This window comes from Balaenoptera borealis (genome assembly GCF_965194805.1).
Source record: "Balaenoptera borealis genome assembly, chromosome: 13".
Taxonomy (NCBI): Eukaryota; Metazoa; Chordata; class Mammalia; order Artiodactyla; family Balaenopteridae; genus Balaenoptera; species Balaenoptera borealis.
This window is the reverse complement of record NC_138870.1, coordinates 87,268,333-87,288,875: the sequence shown is the minus strand read 5'-3', so window position 1 is coordinate 87,288,875 and position 20,543 is coordinate 87,268,333. Positions and strand designations below refer to the sequence as shown.

General features: G+C 44.7%; 1 long non-coding RNA gene across 1 annotated transcript in view; it reads right to left on the bottom strand.

The window, feature by feature from the left end:
• LOC309608954 overlaps positions 1-20,543 on the bottom strand; it is a 1,139,914-nt gene that overhangs the window by 381,673 nt on the left and 737,698 nt on the right. The window lies entirely within an intron of this gene.

Genomic DNA, 20,543 nt, shown 5'->3' with positions numbered 1-20,543 from the left:
CTTGCAAACTCTCCATTCAGCCGGGTTTGTTGTTGCAGTGCGTGCGCCTGGCGCGTGCCGGACTCCCGGCTGAATAAACAGGCGGCGCGCTCAGGGCGGGCGGCAGCCGGGGGTGGTTCTAGAAGGGGGGGGGGAGGGGGAGGGCAGCGTCGCCGACGGGCCAATAGCTCTGGAAATTGGGGGTGTGTGGGTGGCAAGGTTTGGGGTGAAGCGTCCCGGGATTCTCCTGAGAACTTGGAGAAAATCACAGGGAAGGGTTTGGGCAGAAAATGTGACACGGGGCGGTGTGGAAGTTGGGGGCAGTGAGGCTCCGTTTTTTTCCTGTTTTCTTCTCCTACCCCACTGTCGCTCTCTTGGGGGGTTTTCGATGCTCTTGGGAGCGGAAGGAAATTTGCTACTGAAGTTCAGAAAGATGGGGAGGACTTCGTGGGACTGTTAAAGTACTGTTAAGACTTAGGTTCTGGTCCCAATGCATCCTCTCACTAGCTCCGTGACCCTTAAGTAAGTGACATCCACTCTGAGCCTCAGTTTCCTCGTCTGTAACAACAGAAGGTTGGATTAGGTGGTCTCTAACGTCCCATCCAGTTGTGAAAGCTAGGATATGCCCCCTACAACTGAGCAAGTGTGGAGGAGGCCAAGAAGAAGGGAGGTGATCTCTTTGAGGGGTGGTGGTAACCAGAGCTGTAGGGAGACAGGTGTGTATGGCCGGGATACTCTTCCAGGATGACCTAGCTGCCTGTAGCATTGCCGCCGCCTCCTCCCCCCAAAAACGATTATTTCCAGACCGGCTAGGGGGATGCATAAAGAGGGGAGCGCTTTGGGGTATTCCCAGGGTGGATCTGAGAAAGGAGACGGGGGGAGGTGATGGAGCTTGGGGGTGGGGGCGGAGCAGCTTCGCTGGTTGTTCGGCGCCGCTGCAGGCATCTCGGCGGCCTTGGCTCAGCCTCCATCCCGCCCCAGGCGTGTGCCCGGCGGGCCGGTGGCAGGCGACTGGGAGCCGAGCCCGGCCGGGCCGCGTGCTGGCGCCGCGAGGGAGGAGGAGGCGCTTGCAGCCGTCGCTCGGCCGCTTGGACGGCGCCCACCCAGGCGCCCTTCCTGGGCCCTCGGCCCTGGCCCTGTCTGGCCAGAGCCCGGTCCAGCTTCGGGGCTCCTTGGGACGCGGCGCTGCGGAGAAAGCGGACGGAGCAAACGGGTTCCATCTCTGTACCGCTCTGGTGGAGGGAGAAGAAGGAGACTGGGTCGCGTCTCAGGTGGGGTCTACACAGCCGGAAAGAAGCAGAGTGTCACCATCCGGTTGATTTGTCCACTAGAAATAGGCAGTTTGGGTTAGAGACCTGGGTACAGGGATGCTCCTGTTGACTTATCCCAATAATTGCTTCTCATTGAACTTCCCTTTGTGGAGATGGGTCTCTCTCTAAAAGATCGTGTGGGTGACCGGGGAACCTCCTCTGGTATGGGCGAGTGGCTATGAGCGCTGTCGGAACAATAGTGGTGGTGAGGGCAGTGGGGTCGGGGTCCCGAGGTGAATCACATCTCAGCCTCAGTTTCTTCTTTTAAGACAGATGCGTTTAGGAAGCATAGGACTGAATGAGGCCAACAGAGATCAGTTCTGTAAACTTCCCACCCACACGGCCCCCTCCCCTACAGTAGCCTATGGCCTGCTGACCCCAGAGGGCCGGGGTGAACTCCGTGGGATTTACACCTCTGGCCTCTCCCCCCGCCACTCCCCCACCCCAGGAAAGGAGCTGAGAGGGCTCCAGATTACATCTGTCTCCTCTTCCAGGAAGTACAGGAGCCCATGAAGCCTAAAGCAGAGCCGCGTTACCCGCTTTCCAACAGGAGGAAGCCTCAGACCACCTGGCAGGATAGCGGGCGTTCAGGCAAGTTCCGCCACCCGTTTGCCCCAGCTGTGCGCCCCGGGTGCGGGCCGCTAGGAGGCATTCACCCTCCTGAGCAGACTAGGGGCTGGGGGGGGGGGCGGGGCGTGCGTGGCGTACGGGGCGGGTCGTCAATATCAACGCATCTAAAGGGCACTTTCCTTCACGTTAGGCTGTATCCCTTCCAGTTCAGACTCTATCCTTCCACACTTTACAAAGGCCCATAATCCTGGCTCTACCACCATTTCGCGTTGTAACTAACCTTAAACAACCTCTAAGGTCCTCGGTTTCCCCATCTGTGCCAGAGCGGGCGTCCGCCAGCTCATTTCGAACCGTATCTGCGAGCAGGGGAAATTTGCTGATGGCCAGAACGTGCTCTCAGTTTCCTTCTAGGGTGCGGGCTCAACGGGTGCACAGAGATGCTCATTATCAGGGACTTCAAGGCCAGAGCCTACTCCCAACCACACACGCACACACACACACACACACACACATGCCATGTAATGGGCGTTCAAAGAGAAGGGCCAACTAGTGAAGCCGCGCATTGTAGCGGCCCTACTCTTTGGCCTCCGCCCAGGAGAAAAGACAGCGGGCGCTGGGATCCTTCCGGCCAAAGCCACGGAACATTTGTCCCTATTCTTCCCGCCCCAGCCCCGAGCCAAAATCCCATCCTCACCCTCCCCACTCCCACATCCTCAGCCTATTTCCTTACATGCTTTGCAGAACCTCCAGGAACCCAGGCTTTCTCTTCCTCCTACTCAACACAAAGAATGCTCCCAGCCCGACGCTGTCCTCTCCACCTTCTCTAACCCTGAGGTAGAGCAGTCTAGAATCTTTTCTTAGGGGCTTAGCCTCGGCCCTTGGGGACTGTGAACTAACTATCAAGGGTAGTTTAACATGTTCTTCCACTGAAATTGGCGTTCTGGTTGTTTCACCAGTTTGGAGCAAAGGACTGAGGCTCAAGGGCCAATTAGAATCCTGCCTCTGATTCTGTGACCTACAGTTGACCTCCCCAACACACACACTCACACACTTAAGAGAGCTGCCACATACTCTCCCAGGCCCAGGGAACTCCAGACCTTATACTGGGGGATGGATAAAGCAGAGGCACTTAATTTGGTATCCAGGCTCTGTTACTTAACAGCTGGGAGTTTGAGCAAATAGTCGACACTCTGAGTTTCGGTTTCCTCATCCTTACATGCCCATGGTTATAGCACCTACCTCCAGGAGTTGTGAGATTTCAAAGAGATGTACGTGGAGCTCTCAGAACTAGGTCAAATGGAAAGGGATTAACAGGAATGGCCTTTTCCAAAACAAGGAGGAAGGCCCTGCTCACACAACACGCCCAGGAAGGGTTTTGTGGGAAGAGAACGCCTGGCTGTCAGCTGCCTGGAACCGCACCGTGCTAATTGCTCCAGCCACTGGAGATCAAATGCTGCCTGTCTCACTGTCCCAGAACCTGGGAATGGGTAATTCCTGTCCTCTTTGAGGAATGGTGGTGATGCTTGCTGGCAAATCGGGGTGATAGAGATAGAAACCAAGTGTTTGTTTGTTCGTTTTAAACACAAACAGTAACAAGTCAGATGGAATACAGACAAGCTTCATGGCTGGCAGAGGCAAAGGGCTTCAGCAGAGCCAGTGGCCCTGCCCTCCAGCTATCTGTGGCTCCTTTGACACCCAGTGGGCCTGACTCTGAGTAAATTTCCAGGCTTTTCTTGACCAGGACACTCAAGGTCCCATTTATCTAGAAGTGGAGGGAGAAGAAAACAACTCACAAAAGGAGGGTTCCAGGCTTTCATTCATAAATGGAGTACCGGCACTCCCTTTGCTTATCTGTCAAGGTCTGCAGGAGAATTAAATCTGTTGTTTTTTGTGAATTCACTTTGCAAATTCTTCCACGCATATCAGGGGTTACCATTCTTGTGATGGGGAGGCAGGACACTCACCCCCTTTGGTGTGTATTGCCCATAATATAGATATCCCAGAAAAATGGGGAGGTTCCTCTTTCTCCTCCAGTACAATAAAGGCCTCAGTTTCTGCACCTTCAGACCCCTCTTCTGTGTTAGGGAATCCTGAAGCTGGACCATGCCTTAGATTAAAACTGCATTCAACACCAGGATCTGCATGGGGAGATGACTTTCCTAGTGATGCATAGCAATCAGCTTCCCGGGAGACCTGAGGTGCTGAGGCCCCAAATCTCCCACCACTTTCTTTCCACCTGCAGCTGAAGGCCAGGCCACCTTTGCTCACAGGCTACCCTCAGGCTCCGTAATTGTGCACCTTCTCTCTGCGGAAAGGAGATAGGCCTCATCTCTTTCTAAAAGTGCCTTTGGTGCTTTTTCTCTGGAGGGAGGGGAGTTCATATTGAAAGTGAAACTAGGTTACCCATTGAATGAATCATTTAATACAATTATATTTATAGTGGATCCTGAATAAAAGGCAAAGGGAGTACAAAGATGAACACAGGCCTTAGAGCCTTGATTTGAACGGGAGATTTTTGGTGCAAACTTCAATGTTGGTGAATGTTAAGCCCCATAAACCCGGGGTTCTTTGAGAAAAGTGCGCGTGCAAGGAATTCAGAGCAGACACCCACCTCCAGTAGCTGTAACACAGGGCCTCTGTCCTGGGATGTATGCGGCTCAAAGCCTGTGCTTGACACTGTCTTACCCAGGGGAAATGAGAAGTTCATTACTGTGAAGTCTGCTGTCTCCAATACACCCTTCCCAAGGTAACTTTGGAAGTGGCGCTGCCCAGCCTGGGTTGAGTCTGACCAGCCTGGGATAGGCTGTTGCGGTCGGGGGCAGAAGTACACAAACCAGAGATCTGGCTGAGCTTCTTGGTCACAGCAGCCAGGCCTGCACCTGCATTAAGGAATCCAGGCTCCAAACCAATCTATTTGCTTTTTCCATACGCCTTACAAGGAAAAAAACAAAGACAAAACTGGAAAAACAAAACAAAAAAAGCACAAACTATTATTTTCTCATGGCTTTTTGGTGAAGGAGGGGAGGTCCGGGAGGGGGAGGGGGTAATTTGCAGCGAACCTCACAAATCCTTTTGAAGTTCTTCAAATAAGGAGAAATAACGCTGCTAAGTCTTTATTTTTTCTAAAGCCCCATTTACATTATGATTAAATACCTTCCTCGGATAAGCATAAAGAAAGTCGTTAATCTATATAGCTCTCCAAAGAATCAATACATTCGAAACTTTTGTAGGATTTGTTACACCCTATTTTCTTACAGTAGACCAGCTCCTCTCTGTCTAGGCACATGGCTCTCCTTCCCTCCCCCCTGCTTCCCCACCTCCTCCAAGAAAGGAAATAAAGTAAAGGTCTTTCACGGTAAACAAAACCAGCTGATTCTTCACAGAGAACCCATGAATAGCTGGAGAAGAAAAAAAAAAAAAACTTACAATAAATGGTGCATTTTTTCTCTGCTGGGTATAGTATTCAAGGATCAGGGCAGTATTCAAACAGAGGTCCATTTTTTGCTCAGCAAGAGAGTTTAGAAAAGGAGCGTGGGGTCCATTCAGCGCTTTCCCCCCTTCACAATCGCCGGGTTCTATGAAACCTATCTTCCATGCCTTGTCGGAGTGTTTCTGGGGACCAATTAGTGCTTTGTTGCACGGCTTCTTTGCTGAATCTTTGAGCAGCAAGAAAAAGCGCTCTCGACTCTCCCCTTATTTTGACCATTTCAGTCATTACTCAGTGTAATAATTAATATGACAACTGGACGCTCCAGTTTGTATAGAAACACCTCAGCTACAGGAGCGAGCGTGCAGTGGGTGGTAACGAGCCCTCACATCAGCCGGGGAAGCCACACACACAAGAAAGGAATGAATGGCCAGAGAGAAAGAGAAGGAATAAAGATAAAATAGTTGGCAGAACGCAGAGGAACATAAAACAGAAGAGAACGGAGAGACGGAGGGGGGGGGGACAATTAGAAAGGGAGGGGGGAAAACACCCGATGGAGGTTAACTTATTTTGAAACTGTTTTCTGAATAGGACCCTGGACGTGAGTGGGCCGGCTGTCAGCCCAGCGCGTTTCCCGCCCCCCTCCCTCGACTTTCTGAACTCTCTTGGAACTCAGTGGGGAGGAGGGTTGGAAGGAGGACTCCTGCAGCCTTTAGGCTCTCCCCGAGGTCGTTCTAAAGAGTGCACCCAACACCCCACCCAGCTCCTAGTTTGCCTTCTAGTTTTGCAAAAATCCTGTTCCCCGTCGCTCCAGCTTCGGGAGGCAATAGAGAAGATCGGGCGCGAGTGTAGACGAGAGTTGAGTGCTGCGTCAGCTCCCCGCGGGTGAGTTTTGGGGAGAGGGCACGTCTGATACACCCCAACAACTCTGCAAAGCTGTCTCGTGGAACAGCGCCCCGCGGGGCCCTGGCGGGGAGGGTCTTTCCCGGTAGCGCACAGCCAGACTGCGCGCTGCGCCCCGGGTCCCCGCAAGTGCGCCCCGGGGTGGCGATGCGCCCCGGGCTGGCGACCCGCTCCGTGACGGCATGATAAATAATTAGAGGGTTTAAGCGCGTTAGCCACAGCTCATGCTAATGAGCCAGATAAAGGCTCAGTCTAACCCGAAGTGACAGTTTGCGTATAGCAGGGAAGAAAAAAAAAAAATCCGTTTATTTTTTCCCTATCTTGATTGCTTCTTCTCAAATGCAGGCGTCCCCAACCCCCTATTCATTCCCCTGATTCCCTCTTCTCACAGCCCCCCACCTCCTGCCACACACACAACACGCACACTCCACCCCCTTTTGACCCTTCCTCTGTCACCCAGGCCCTGCCCGGCCGCCTGGTGACATCGCAAAATCCCCATGTGTCTCTATCTGACCAGCCGGGAAAGTTCACTCCCAGCGCGCCCTGGCCAGTCTCAGCCCCCAAGCGGAGATGGTTCGCTTTCTTTATAAAATATGGAGCGCACCAAGGCTCGCATGCTGAGGGAAGGACTTTGGGGCTGAGGGTCAGAGGCCTCTGAGAGCTCCAGGGGCCCAGCAGGCCCTTGGGCGCCCTCTGCGCTCACCAGGGCAGGCGAGGGGCGCTGCCTGCTGGGGAGAGGAACGCAGGCGCCGCCGGGGCCCTGGAGCCGGAGCTCCTGAAACGCTCCTGCCTCCTCCTGAAAACAGGGGCAGTTTGCCGAAGTGACTGAGGTCAGTCGTGTGTCCCCATTGTGTGGCCACGTGTCCTGTGTCCATCATCACCTCCCCAAAGTCCGAGCTCAGCCCGACTCCTTGCGGCGCGGCCGGGGAATGCTCTGGCCTATAAATCAGCCAGCGGCTGCGAGCTGTCTGCACCTCGGTGCAGACCTGGACGCTGGCCCCCGCCGGCCAAGGGGAAAGTTTGCTCGCACCAGGTTAGCAAGAAAGAGGCCGCTGCCAGGGCCCAGGGGCTACTTGAGCAACTGTGAGCCCCCAAGGTGGGAGAGTTAAACTCTTTCCTCCCCGCCCCCCCCTTCCCTAGACCTAGCATTTGCAGAGTCTTTTGGGGTAGGAGGTGGAGGGAGGGGACGAGGGTAATTTCTGATACATGGTTATTCGTTGTCATGGAACCTTAAATAAACAGCAACAAAAACAAAATTAAATGAGCTAATATTTGTAAAATGCTGAGAACAGTGCTGGGCACCGAGTGAACACTGTATATGCATTTCTTAAGTAAATCTAAGCATACTGAAATGCATCACAGGAGGTATGCGCTATTCATCTCAGATGTTAGAAAATATTGCTTTGATCCAAAAATGATCAAGGTTGACATGCTCACTGATTCGTCAAATAACTATTGAATATAATCAGAGATAAATAAGACAATCTGCCTTCAGTAAGCTTCTAGTTTAGTAGACAGAAAAGGAGGAGTATAAGACAAGAAGGTCCATTAAAACACAGTTTAAAAACAATGGAGAGCCCTCTGCCCTCTTCCCTCATGCTCTGTTAGTGTGTACTCCCACCCTCCCTCATCCTCCAGGTTACCCCCAAATAAATACACGATCTAGGTAAAAAGTGGACTTGTTGATGCAAACACATCCAACCCCTCTTCCCCAACCAGATGGTCACCGCCAGCTTCTCGTGTATGACAATAATTCATGAGCAGACACTAATGAAGTAGACACACACACACACACACACACACCTTTAACACCTGTAGTATCAAGTGCAGTGAAAAGGCAAGCCACTTGAAGTCAGACTCCAGGTTCTGGAACTTTCTATCTCTGTGCCCTTGGGCAAATTGCTTACTCTCTCCTAGACTATTCTCCATCTACAAAATGAGGGGGCTGAGTAAAATGCCTCCCCTTCAGCTCTGACTACACAGACAATACAGGCACGACCACATGACCCCCTATTGGCAACAGCTTCCCTCTTTGAGCAGACAAACATCTTTTGCTGATCTTTACTGCAAGGACCTTCAGAAGGCACATGACCTCATACAGCTTCATGATGGAGACCAGTCCTTGCTAGTGCCAGGATTATGGCTCCTAGGGGCCAGAGGCTGCATTATGGGGTCAGCATAACTTTAGCCCTGGGGGCCAGAGTAAGAGATGGGCCATTGGCTCATCAGGATTCACATGCAAAGAGAAGAAACTCACCACTCTGGCTAAAGGCGGCTTTGCTTGGGATACAGGATTCCCTTTGACTGCCTGAGCAGTTTTTGGTTTGGGATTTGGCGGCCGTGGAAGCTCGAAGTCCTCCTTGGTGGGTTGTGTGAGTCTCTCGCCACCTGCCGGTTATTTCTTGAACTGCAGTGAGGACTGCGGGAAAATCTTGCAATTCCATTCATTACAAGTTGATTTTACTAGTTCTATCCCATACAATTCAGTTCAAGCACAGAGCACCGTGCTGTCTGTATCACGCCCACACAATACCTACATTAGAAATACATGACGTGCTGTTAATGGTCAGATTATGAAGCTTCAGCCCAGACCCACCAAGTCATAATCTGGCCAGCTGGCCTTTTTAACAAGCTATAGAGTAGTCCTTTTGTACACTGAAGATGGAGAACTAGTACTCTAGAGGTATTTCAGGTGATAAGACACAGTCTCCATTATTCAGAGCTATGAAGAATTAATCTCTTCTGATAAAGAAGTTACACTAGTCCCATGAATATACTTTCTATGGGTTAAGGGGTGTCCTGCTGACTTCTGAAGGGGGTGGAGAAGATTGGTAAGTTATTAAGGGATGGTCTTTGATGCTGGCACTGAAGAATTGGCAAAATTTGCAGTGGGAAGAAAAGGGCCATTGGAACAACCTACCGAGCACAGAGCCTCTCGCTTCCTCGACTTTTGAGACTCCAACAAACTTAACCTGCACTCCTCTTTGGCTACCCTCTTTCGAGGCTATATCTTGGGTGTTGTCTGCGCTCAGAACAGCTCCACCTTGGAAATCTTAACTTTCCATTGATTCCTTCTCATCCTCATGCTTTATTACCAAGTATATTCCTAACAAGGAAAGAAATTCTGTTTTTTTTTAAAATTGGGGGGTTGGAGGGGAGTTGCCCAAGCATATGATATTTCCCCCAGCTTTATTGAGGTATAACTAATTGACAAATTAAAATTGCATATATTTAAGGTGTACAACTTGATGTTTTGCTGTTCATATCGCAACAATCAAGCTAATTAACATACTTATCACCTCACATAATTACCATTTTCTTTTTCTTCTTTTCTCTGTGTGTGTGTGCACGCGCACGCGCATGTGGTGAGCCCACATAAGATCCACCCGCTTAGTAAATTCCACATATACGATACAGTATTGTTAACTATAGTCACTTTGTTGTGCATTAGATCTCCGGAAAGGAAACTGTTTTGACCAGGGGCTGAAGAAAACTGGACACTTAGACCACACTCTCAAGGCTTCTGACCTCGAACCTTAAGACTCAGTGACCCAGGGCAGTGAACAGTAGGAGTGTTCCTGAAACCCTTCTTACAACTAGACAACCAGCGAGAGCTATCCATGAAAATGACTGCAGATGACATAAATGCATCCACTGAATGCAAACTATTCAATAAATGTAACTTCATCTTAACTTCTCCTTAGCTTGATCTCAGTGATGTCTGGGCCACTGGGCATGTAAAGTATGATGAAGAGGACATCAGGGCTTCCCTGGTGGCGCAGTGGTTGAGAGTCTGCCTGCCAATGCAGGGGACACGGGTTTGAGCCCTGGTCTGGGAAGATCCCACATGCCGCGGAGCAACGAGGCCCGTGAGCCACAACTACTGAGCCTGCGCGTCTGGAGCTTGTGCTCCGCAACAAGAGAGGCCGCGACACTGAGAGGCCCGCGCACCGCGATGAAGAGTGGCCCCCGCACGCCGCAAGTCGAAAAAGCCCTCGCACAGAAACGAAGACCCAATGCAGCCAAAAATACAATAATTAATTAATTAATTAATTAAAAGAAAAAAAAATTAAAAAAAAAAAAAGAGGACATCAGAGTGGAAAGAGATGACAGTCTTACCTGATTGTGGTTTAACTCTCTTTGGAAAATTTTACAGAAATATATGTCTATATATGAACCATCGCTAGAGTCCCTCCAGGAGCCGTGAAGGAGTCTATGTACGTGCAGGGCCCTAATGCTTTAGCTTCATAAGCTCCATAATAAATCTGCCTCCAGTGCCTGTGAGTAAATGGTAGACATATATTGAATGAGTGAATGAATGAATGATTGAATGGCCGAAGTTAAGGAACAAGAGCATGGAATTTGGACTCAAGATAGCCTGTGTGACTTTGGACAAATCACTTAATTCTTTCCTCATTTTCAAAATGGAAAGAATAATTTGCATCTTACAGATAATGTATGTGAAAATACTCTCTAAATCAAAAAGTAAAATACGAAATAGAAAAATTGTTTAAGAAACACCACACATAAAGGAAGGTCTAGGTTCTCCACCTTTAACTTAATATCCCAATGAGTTTCAGTTCCACAGGCATCTTCTCAATGGTTAGCCTGGAGAGCCCAACTCAATGATCTCTTTGGTCTGGAAAGAGTAAGCATGGCGCCATCTCTGAGAATGGCACTCTCTCCATCGACTCAGCAGCCTAGGAATCATCTTTGACTTGTTTCTCACCCTCACCCACCATATCTAAATGGATACCTTCTAAGTCTTTCTCAAATGCATCCTACTTTCTTCATCTCTACCATCAGTACCATTCTAGTCCAAGGAACCACGGCCATTTCTCACCTGGACAAATGTAATCACGTCTTAACTGCTCTTGCCCTGCCCCCAACCCCACCTCCACTCTCCACACTTCAGCCAGAGTGATCTCGTGATAATGCAAATCTCAGAGAAACACCCTCTCATTACATACTTCAATGGCTTTACAACTCTTTCGGCCTAAAGTTTTAAAAAAAAAAAAAATCTTAAAATGGTCTACGAGGCTCTGCATGGTCTGGCTTTCTCTAGCTCTCCAGCTGCATCTTCAGCCACGTGCCCCACTGTTTCCACCACATACTTTTGCATATGCTGCTCCTTCTGCCTGGAAGTTTCCAGACAGTTCCAGGTTCCTCCCTTCCTCTTTCATCTAGGTATTTTCTACTTCATATTCTGAGATCAAGAAAACCTCCTAGGGAAAGGCTCTTTCAGTATCATGTACATCTCCTTCATGTCCTCTGTTACAGCCGTAAATTTGAATTTATTCCTGTAATTTTATTAAGGTCCACATCCTAAAAAGAACATAAACTCAGGGAGGCAGTTACATCCTTGAATCTAGAACAGTGCCAGTATTGCAGCAAAAGCTTAACATATATTTTTAGGTTGTATGGATGAATCTCACTCACTTCTAGTCCCCCAAGTGTCTCCTCAACCTTAGAGTTCAGCCAGCTTCCCCCTGGTGAGACAGATGCAGAAGAATTAGAAAAAGAATCTATGTCTAAGATCATGCATGTGTTTTACCAAGAAACTGAGCATCCCATTGGTCTGGTAGACTGTGGGCCTCAGTAGATGTGTTTCCCAAATTTATCACTCAATGAGTAATGACTGCAGCCACCAAGACCCTAGCTTTCAGATGGTCAAACCTACCAAGGCTCTACAGGGAAGAGGGGTCTCTGAGTGGACAGGGGTGTTTGTACCACCCTCACCTTCCACAGAGAGCTCTTCTGTTGCTCAAGAGTAAACAGGAAAGAATGATGAGTATTTTTCTCAAGACTAACATCACCACCCCAGGTCTTTTGCCTCCTATCCTACAAGACCACAATATCTCAGATTCCTCATCCATACAATGGGAATATTCAAAATCTCTCTCACTGGGTTATATAATAGAGTGGATTAAATAAGAAACCTTTGCAATATGCCTGGTACTGAATAAATATTTAAATGCAGAATAAATATTTGTCCCTTTCTCTTTCCAGAGAGGATGAGATGGAAAGAATAATGCTGAAGGATAGCTCATGTATGTCTAATTAGAAATCCAACATGGCTTTGGGCAAGTTTTCTAGACAAGCTACTTTTTTTCTTTGCAAATTTCCTTCCTCATAGACATTTAAATGGAAGAGATAACAACAAAGACAACAACAAAAAAAAACCTCTCTCCCAATCCCACAATCTAAAGAAAACACCTCTTTCTCATTCTTTTTTGTTGTTTTTGTATTCTTCCTGGCATATTTACACAATGGGGAATACAAAACTTTATATTTTAATTTTATCTGTCATGGGTTGAATTGCGTGCATTTTAAGTATGATAAATGTTTATGATATAAAAAATAATTTTTATGGCTACTATGTGAATGAAATGTAATTTAATTATTTCCCCTGTTGATGAAGTTTTCATTCCCCCCCAAAGTTTTCTGACCTGAACATTTTTGTACATATTTTTCTACATTTCTGATTAAACTAATATGAATTGAGTACTTAGTATTATGCACCAGGCACCGTGTTTAGTCCTGGAATTTAGAAAGACTAAGATTTGGTCTCTAGTCTGAGAGTTCTTAATCTAGAAGGAGGAGACAATAGTGAAAACAGGACAATGAGAGAATTTATGTGTTTAGTTACAGAAGAAAAGTCAAGATGCTATCTGAGTCAAGGAGGGTGATGGCTCCCACCTGGAGGAAGTGCTTTTTGGAAGAGGCGGTACTTGCATTGACCAACTGAGTACCAGCCCTTGCCAAGCCTCACTATTGCGTCAGCTTCCCCTGGCTTTAACCTTGGATTTTTCTTAAACCGAATCTTACCCTGATCTGCTTGGATTTGATGCCATAGCTCTACTGACCAGTAGCTGAGCCCACTCTGCCCCAAAGTGTCTTCAATCCCTGACTGACATTGTTGTCCTGCCTCTGAGGCATCTGACTTCGATCCAGTCCTACTTGTGGCTTTGCTACTGTCACTATTGTTGGTGGGATGGTGGTAAATGTTTAACAACCCACTGACTTCACCCCTGATTTGTAGTGTTTGCTGATTTCCATGGAGTAAATATTCCCACTTTGGCAGATTTCAAGCTATCAATGTAAATATGAAGTTGAGAAGAGAGGTGTGGTAGCATATTATTATGTAGTATTTCTACCGCCCAGATAAAATGGGCATAAATAACCTCAAGAGCATAGATAATAAAATTTAGTAAAATAATTATGAAATAATTAAATCTTGAGGATTTATAACCTTTGTCTTAAATGTAATTTATTTAATTTTAAGTTTATATAATTTAGTTTATAATCAGGGATGTGTTTAGCAACAGGCTCACAAAACTGAAGAATCAGCTCTCTCACAACTATGTGAGCTGGCTTTAGTTCACCACTGGGTATAAATACATGAACTGGTCCTGCCCACCTCTCCAGACTCAGCTCTTCCCTCTCTCCCCTTCCCTCTCTACTTCAGCCACAACTGGCCTCTGTCATTTCCTCAAAAAATTCCCCTGTTCATTGCATTAGAGATTTTGTGCAGATGTTTCCTCCAGTGGGACTCTTCTCCCCTCAGATCTTTGCATTTGGAGTGGAGCCGTCTCATAATTCAGTTCTCACTTCAAATATTACCTTGTTGAATAGGTCTTCCTTGTGCATCCAACTTAAATCAGCCTCCTCAAAACAGTTTATCTCTTTTATAATACCTCTTTTTAAGACTTGATTTCTTCTTGGCCATATCAGTAGTGAGTGTATCTTGTTTTTTTGTTGTTGTTGTTCTTTTCCTGGTTACTGGTCATGTCCCCTAATAGAATGTGAAATCAATGAGAGCATGGAATGTCCTGCTCATCAGTGTCTAGAACAGTGCCTGACACATAGGCTATACTCAACAAATATTTGTTTAATGAATGAGTGTATGAATGACAACACAGTGACTTCAATCTGCTTGCCAAGAAGCATGCTAAAGTAATGGCTCCAGAGTCTTAAGATTTTATGTAGGTAAATTTAATAAATTTGATCAAGTGCATTTGGCTTACCAACTGATTTTATTATACCCCAAGGAAATGTCTAAGTTCTGCTAAGAATTCCTGGAATAGCCTGCCTTAATTTTTATTTTGATGAAAACCTCTTCATACATTAATTGTTAGTTTGTGTGAGCATTGATTGATAGCAATCTTCAGATTTCTGGGTTGTCTGTGTGGGAAAAGTTAGACTAAAAAGAAGCAGACCATAGAAGTGAGGTTCTGAAGAAGCTCACAGCCAGCTGCCTGTGCAGGGTGCAGGGTGGAAGGGTGGGATTCCTAAATTTTTCCAATGAGACATTGCATTGTTCTTTAAATTCTGATAAGGAAAGAGTAGTGCTTGGACAGATAAATCCATCTTAAAGAACATCCCCACATCTCTTCTATTGCTGGAAGTAGATTTGGTTGTGAGTGGCAGAAATTTCAAAATAACATGGGTTTAAACAAAATAGAAGTTAATTTTTCTCTTATGTCAATGTCTAAGACAGCAGTCCAAGGCTGCTGGAGTGATGGTCCATGGTGTCAAGAACCAGGCTCCTTCTATCTTGATTCTTCTCTATTTTTGCTCTGAAAAACATAGCTCCCATTCCTACTTTTACCTCATAATCCAATATGGCTCCTTGAACTCCAGTCAGCATTTCTACATTCTGACCTGCAAGAAGGAGAAAATAGAAGGAGAAGGGCAGCTTCCTTTAGGAACAATTCTTACATGTTGCACAGACCACTTCTCTTTGCATTTCCTTGGTCAAATATTAGACCTGTAATTACATCTAGCTGCAAGGAAGGCTGGGAATGCTTTTATTTTGGGAGGCCTTGGGGCTGGCTAGCTAACATTCAGAGCTTCTATTTCCTGAGAGAGAAGGAAAGAAAATGGGGCAGCTAGCCACATATGCCACATCTTTGTTTCTTCTCCATCAAGTGGGTTAAGCAGTTCCCAAATATCAGTGTAACTACTAGGCCATGCCAAACTTCAAGAAATTGGCCAGTAAGGAAACAACAAGCCCAAATGAATTTAGGCAGTAAATTGCTCGGAGCAAAATAGACAACATGTTTCAGGTTTACATTGGCTCCCCTTGTTCCTCAAGTCCACGGACGTCAAAGCAGAGTGAATCTGGGTGGGTGCTGAGCACACACTAGATTTGTGTCACAGCTGAGGAATACTGAGCTTAGGAAACTCTGGTCTTATTTAAGGGTTGATGGCAACTTTCCCATCCTCCTCTCCAAAGAGAGGCATTATCTTACCCTGGAACAACAAAAATCTTCTCTGGGGAGAGGAGAAAGATTTTATTATGATAGAATGTCTTCAGGGATGGAGAGGTTCTCTATCTATTATGCTGATCAGGAAACAAATCTGCCCTTTGACCCAGAGGGAGATACCATCTCCCACTTCCAAGGCTGTTTGCTGTGCAAATACCCTTGAAAAGGTAGACCAAGACATGGAGAAATGCCGGGGAAATTACCTCCCAACATTCCCCTTTTCTAAATTCTACATAAATGCATGGCCCTAGTTACACACTTAAAGGAATATCTGAATTTGTTTGAGACCCATAGGCTCTGCTACTACTCTAATGGTATGTTAAATGTCATTGTTTTGTGGTTGTTGTTTTGGAGTCTGAGACTCTTACAGGACATTCTAAGAGATGGTGAGGCCCATTTTGCAACCTTCAACTCATTACTCACTTTAAGGATTTATAAGAGGAGTCTAGGAGACTAACACAAACGATCGGAATAGAGAATTTTATTAGAGAGAGATTTGTTAGTGTGCTGTGAAATTTCTTCTTTCCATTGATTAGTGTGCTATCACATTTCTCCTTTCTTTCCAGACATCTTTCCTCTTCACCTTATATCAAGTTAGGGAGGTTAAAAAGAACCTAACAGAGAGTTTGGCCTTTGTTCTCTGGAATTTGGGAGATGTAGGGACTATGCCTAACTCACATATAAAGGCAAGAAACTCTCTAGCTTATTTGAATATTGAACATGGATGGATGGCCACAGTGAGAGCAAGCTAGACTCCACCATTGGCAGGACAAAGGTATGTTTTTCTTGAACTAGGTTGCATGGTGAGATGACCCCAAAGAGACAATTTATTGTGGGCTGAACCTCTTTAAGTCAGAAGCTATCACCCAGACCAAAGAACCATGTTTAAAATCCCCCAATGGGAAATCTTCATGCTAAATACAAAACTCCCCATTAAAGAAATAATCAGAATTTGGACATCTTTTTTGTGTGTGTGCCAGAGAACAATACCAGATTATAACTATAGATGCTTCCATGAAGAACAGGTATCATCCACAGTGCAGTGTAACTGGGGCTGGGGGCAGGGTTTTGGGATAAAGCCCAAGCCTCTGTGCTGCCTGATGATTTAAAATGTAAAGGGCAGGGGTATAACTCAAGGTATAAATAGTTCACAGAAAAGTAAATAGAAACCTTGCTCAAAATAAAAGGTATTCTAATTAAAACCATAATGAGTTTCTTTTTCCTCCAGACTGTCAAGGATTTTAAAATTTGTTAAGTGCGGAAGAGGCCTCATGGCTGGCCTAAAGGCCACATGTCTGGGTATCTAACGTTTGTTCTGCTCCCACAGCAATAAATTCATAAATGTTCTTGGCTTAAGCAATTTATATTAGCGTGAAGAGATTGATAAGTGGGAAGTTAGTTCTAGGTTTTGTGCTGTAGCATCTTCATAGGCTTATGCAATGTATGGGTGAGGTTAATGAGTTCTGTTTTGGTTTTTTTTTTTCTATTTTTAAAAGTTTTTATTATGGAAATTGACAAAAAATACAGTAAAAATGAGATAATAAAATAATTACCTATCACCTAGCTTCAGTAATTATCAACATTTTGTCATTCAATGAGTTCCGTTTGATCCAGGCAAGGCTCTGTCCAGACGTGTTTTAGTCTCATGGTCATCAGGTTGGTGTGAAGGCGAGTGCCAAGCTTCCATGAGGTCTGATATGTCTCTCGTTCACTCAGATATTACCATCCACGTGTGTGTACTCACTTGTGAGGGCTATAGCCCCGCTTCTCCCTTGATAATGTTGATAACCTTTTTGCTGTGAATCCTGACTCAGCTGATTTGTTTGATTTACTCAAGTGATGTCTGGTCTTTCTGTGTATCTGAATCTACTTGTCAAGATTTGTCAATACTGAGGTAAGCAACCTCATATTAGGTTGGAAAAGTTATAGGAAATAGACACTCTCATATTTTTCTGGTAGTGTGTAAATTGGTAGAACCCATATGGATTGGGAAACTACACATAATGATTTGCCTGGGATAGTTCCAATTTATACCTGTCGTGTCAGTGTTAATTATCACTAGCACTCCTTTCACTATCAAAAAATTCCAGTTTGGATGACAAATTATATGGTTACCCTCTGGAGGATAATTAATAATTTTTAATATCCTTTGAAATGATAAATGTCCAACTCCTTTGACCCAGAAATTCTACTTAGAGTCTTTTTTTCATACAGACATATTCTAACATATGTGTAAAATGATGCATATACAAAGTTATTCATCACAGCATTGTTTGTAACGGCAAAAGATTGGAAACAACAATAATGTTAATTAACAGAGTACCAATTAAATTATGATAATTCATACAAAGAAGTACAATGGAGCTATTAAAAAAGAATGAGGAAGGTATACGTAGTAAACAGGGTGATTTCAAGACATATTATTGAGTTAAAAGTTCAAAATGGCAAGGTATCATGTATATTGTGCTACTGTTTGAAAGGAGGAGAACGAATACATGTACACACACAAATACAAACACATATTTGCTTAAAAGTCTCTGGAAGAAAATAATAACATTGGCTGTCTTTGGGGAAGAGAATCAGGTGCCTGAAGGATATGGGAGTGTGACAGAATTTTCACTATTTATGCTTTTACTTTTGGATTTTTGATCCACATGAGTGTTTAACTCTTCAAACACAAATAATGAAATTTAAAATCATATCTAAATGGAAAAAATAAATAACAGAGATAACAAGTATCTTAGACAGTTTGGTCTGTTATAATAAATATGCCATACATAGACTGGGCGGATAAAACAGCAAACTTTTTTTTTTTTCCTTACAGTTTTGGTGGCTGGGAAGTCCAAGATCAAGCTGCCAGCAGATCTACTGTTTGGTGAGAGCCCCTTTCCTGGTTTTCAGATAGCCATCTTCTCATTGTATTACACATAGTGAAGAACAGAGAGAGAAGAAGCAAACTCTCTTATGTCTTTTCTTATAAGGGCACTAATCTCACTCATGACCTAATCATTTCCCAAAGTCTTCAGTTCCAAATACCATCACATTGAGGATTAAGCTTCAACATATAAATTTTGGGGGGACATAAATGTTTCAGGTCATAACAATCAGCAAAGAAAAACAAATAGAAAGGATAACTTCTTAATCATAAGAAGAAAACTTGATCTATTCTTCTATAGAAAGGTTAAAAAGGAGAAAATGAAATAAAAAGTGCAGGAAATAGAAAATATGAAATAAAATAGCAGAAGTAGGTCCTAACATAAAAGTTGTTATAATAAATGTAAATGGACGGGGAGGGGGAAGGGTAAGCTGTGACAAAGTGAGAGAGTGGCATGGACATATATACACACACATAACGTAAAATAAATAGCTAGTGGGAAGCAGCCGCATAGCACAGGGAGATCAGCTTGGTGGTTTGTGACCAACTAGAGGGGTGGGATAGGGAGGGTGGGAGGGAGGGAGACGCAAGAGGGAAGAGATATGGGAACACATGTATATGTATAACTGATTCACTTTGTTATAAAGCAGAAACTAACACACCATTGTAAAGCAATTATACTCCAATAAAGATGTTAAAAAAAAAGAAAAAAAAAAAAGAAAATGTGGTATATATATACAATGAAATATTATTCAGCCTTGAAAAAAGGAAATCCTGCCATATGCAACAGCATGGATGAACCTGGAGGACATTATACTAAATGAAATAAGCCAGTCACAGAAAGAAAATACTTCATGATTCCACTTATATGAGATATCTGAAATAGTCAAACTCATAGAAGAGAGTAGAGCAGTGGTTGCCAGGATCTGGGAAGAGGGAGAAATGGAAAGTTAGAAACCATGAAATCTATAGTACATGTATATACTGTAGTAAATCTATACTACAACATCACTCATATCCATGAAAAATACTTACACACTCCAATATTTCCCTGCATTTAATAAATCCATGGCTAAATACTAAAACATGTTAAGGATGTTGCCTCTGGGGGAAGGGAATGGGAGTGGGGAATGAAGATAAAAGAGAATGAATAAATAAAACAAGAGAGGGGCCTTGGAGGTTTTGATTATTTGCCATGAACTCAGAGATTATGATTAACTTACCTCTCTACCTGTGAGGTTAAGTGAAAAGCGATTGATAACCTGCAGTGATTGGGAAATCTTCAACTTCCAAATCAGTGAAGGTCAGCCCTAAGTTTACCAGGTACACAACCGCACATCTTGCGACACGGTGCCCACCTCTTTCTGGCCATTCACAATATCTCAGTGGTCTATAGGCTGAATTCTTGGATGTTCCTTCTACATCAATTTTCTTAGGACTCAGCACTGCCCTTGCTCATAACAGCAACACATTATATTCCATCCCAATTAAGATGATAGTTTGAAAATCATCTACAAAATTCACGTCACCATCAATCTCATCTTAAGTGAGTTTTTATCTTATTTCATGGATAAATTTTCCCTTTTTGCCAGAATAATTTTTAAAAGAAGCTATTAAGTGATTTTCTCTGAAGTAGCAGACAACTAGTTGCGCTCTACTACCAACACAGATCCGGAGCATTTTTATGTGAGAGAAAATTAAGAATTCCATTTTTAGTAGGTGTGAAAAGAAAAGAGAAGTGCTATTATTTTGTTGTCCTAAAAGTCACTGTTGTTCTTATTTTAAAAAGGGAAGGAAGAGTATTTATGAGCCAGTGTCTTGGAATTGGGTGAAATGTAGTTTGACTTTGAACTACTTATCTAAACTTTCTGTGTCTCAGTTTCCTTATTTATAAAGTGGGGATGCATGGTTTAAGTTTATGAGGGAAGAAATGAAATCATGCATGGGGAGAGCTTGACAGTGTCTAACATACAATGTACATGTAAGTAAGTAGCTGTTACTGCTGTTTTCATTCATTGCATGCCTGTTATATGGCAATACAACAGGTGCTGTCACATTCATTGTTCTCCTTAGTATGCCAGCAACATCAAGGGATGACGTGATGTTTGCAAGGCAATCCTAGGGTGGAGTGAAACTCTTCATTTCATGTTTACCACACTAGAAAACCACTGGAGTCAGATAAAGGATACCGATTCCTGAGGGTGGAAGTC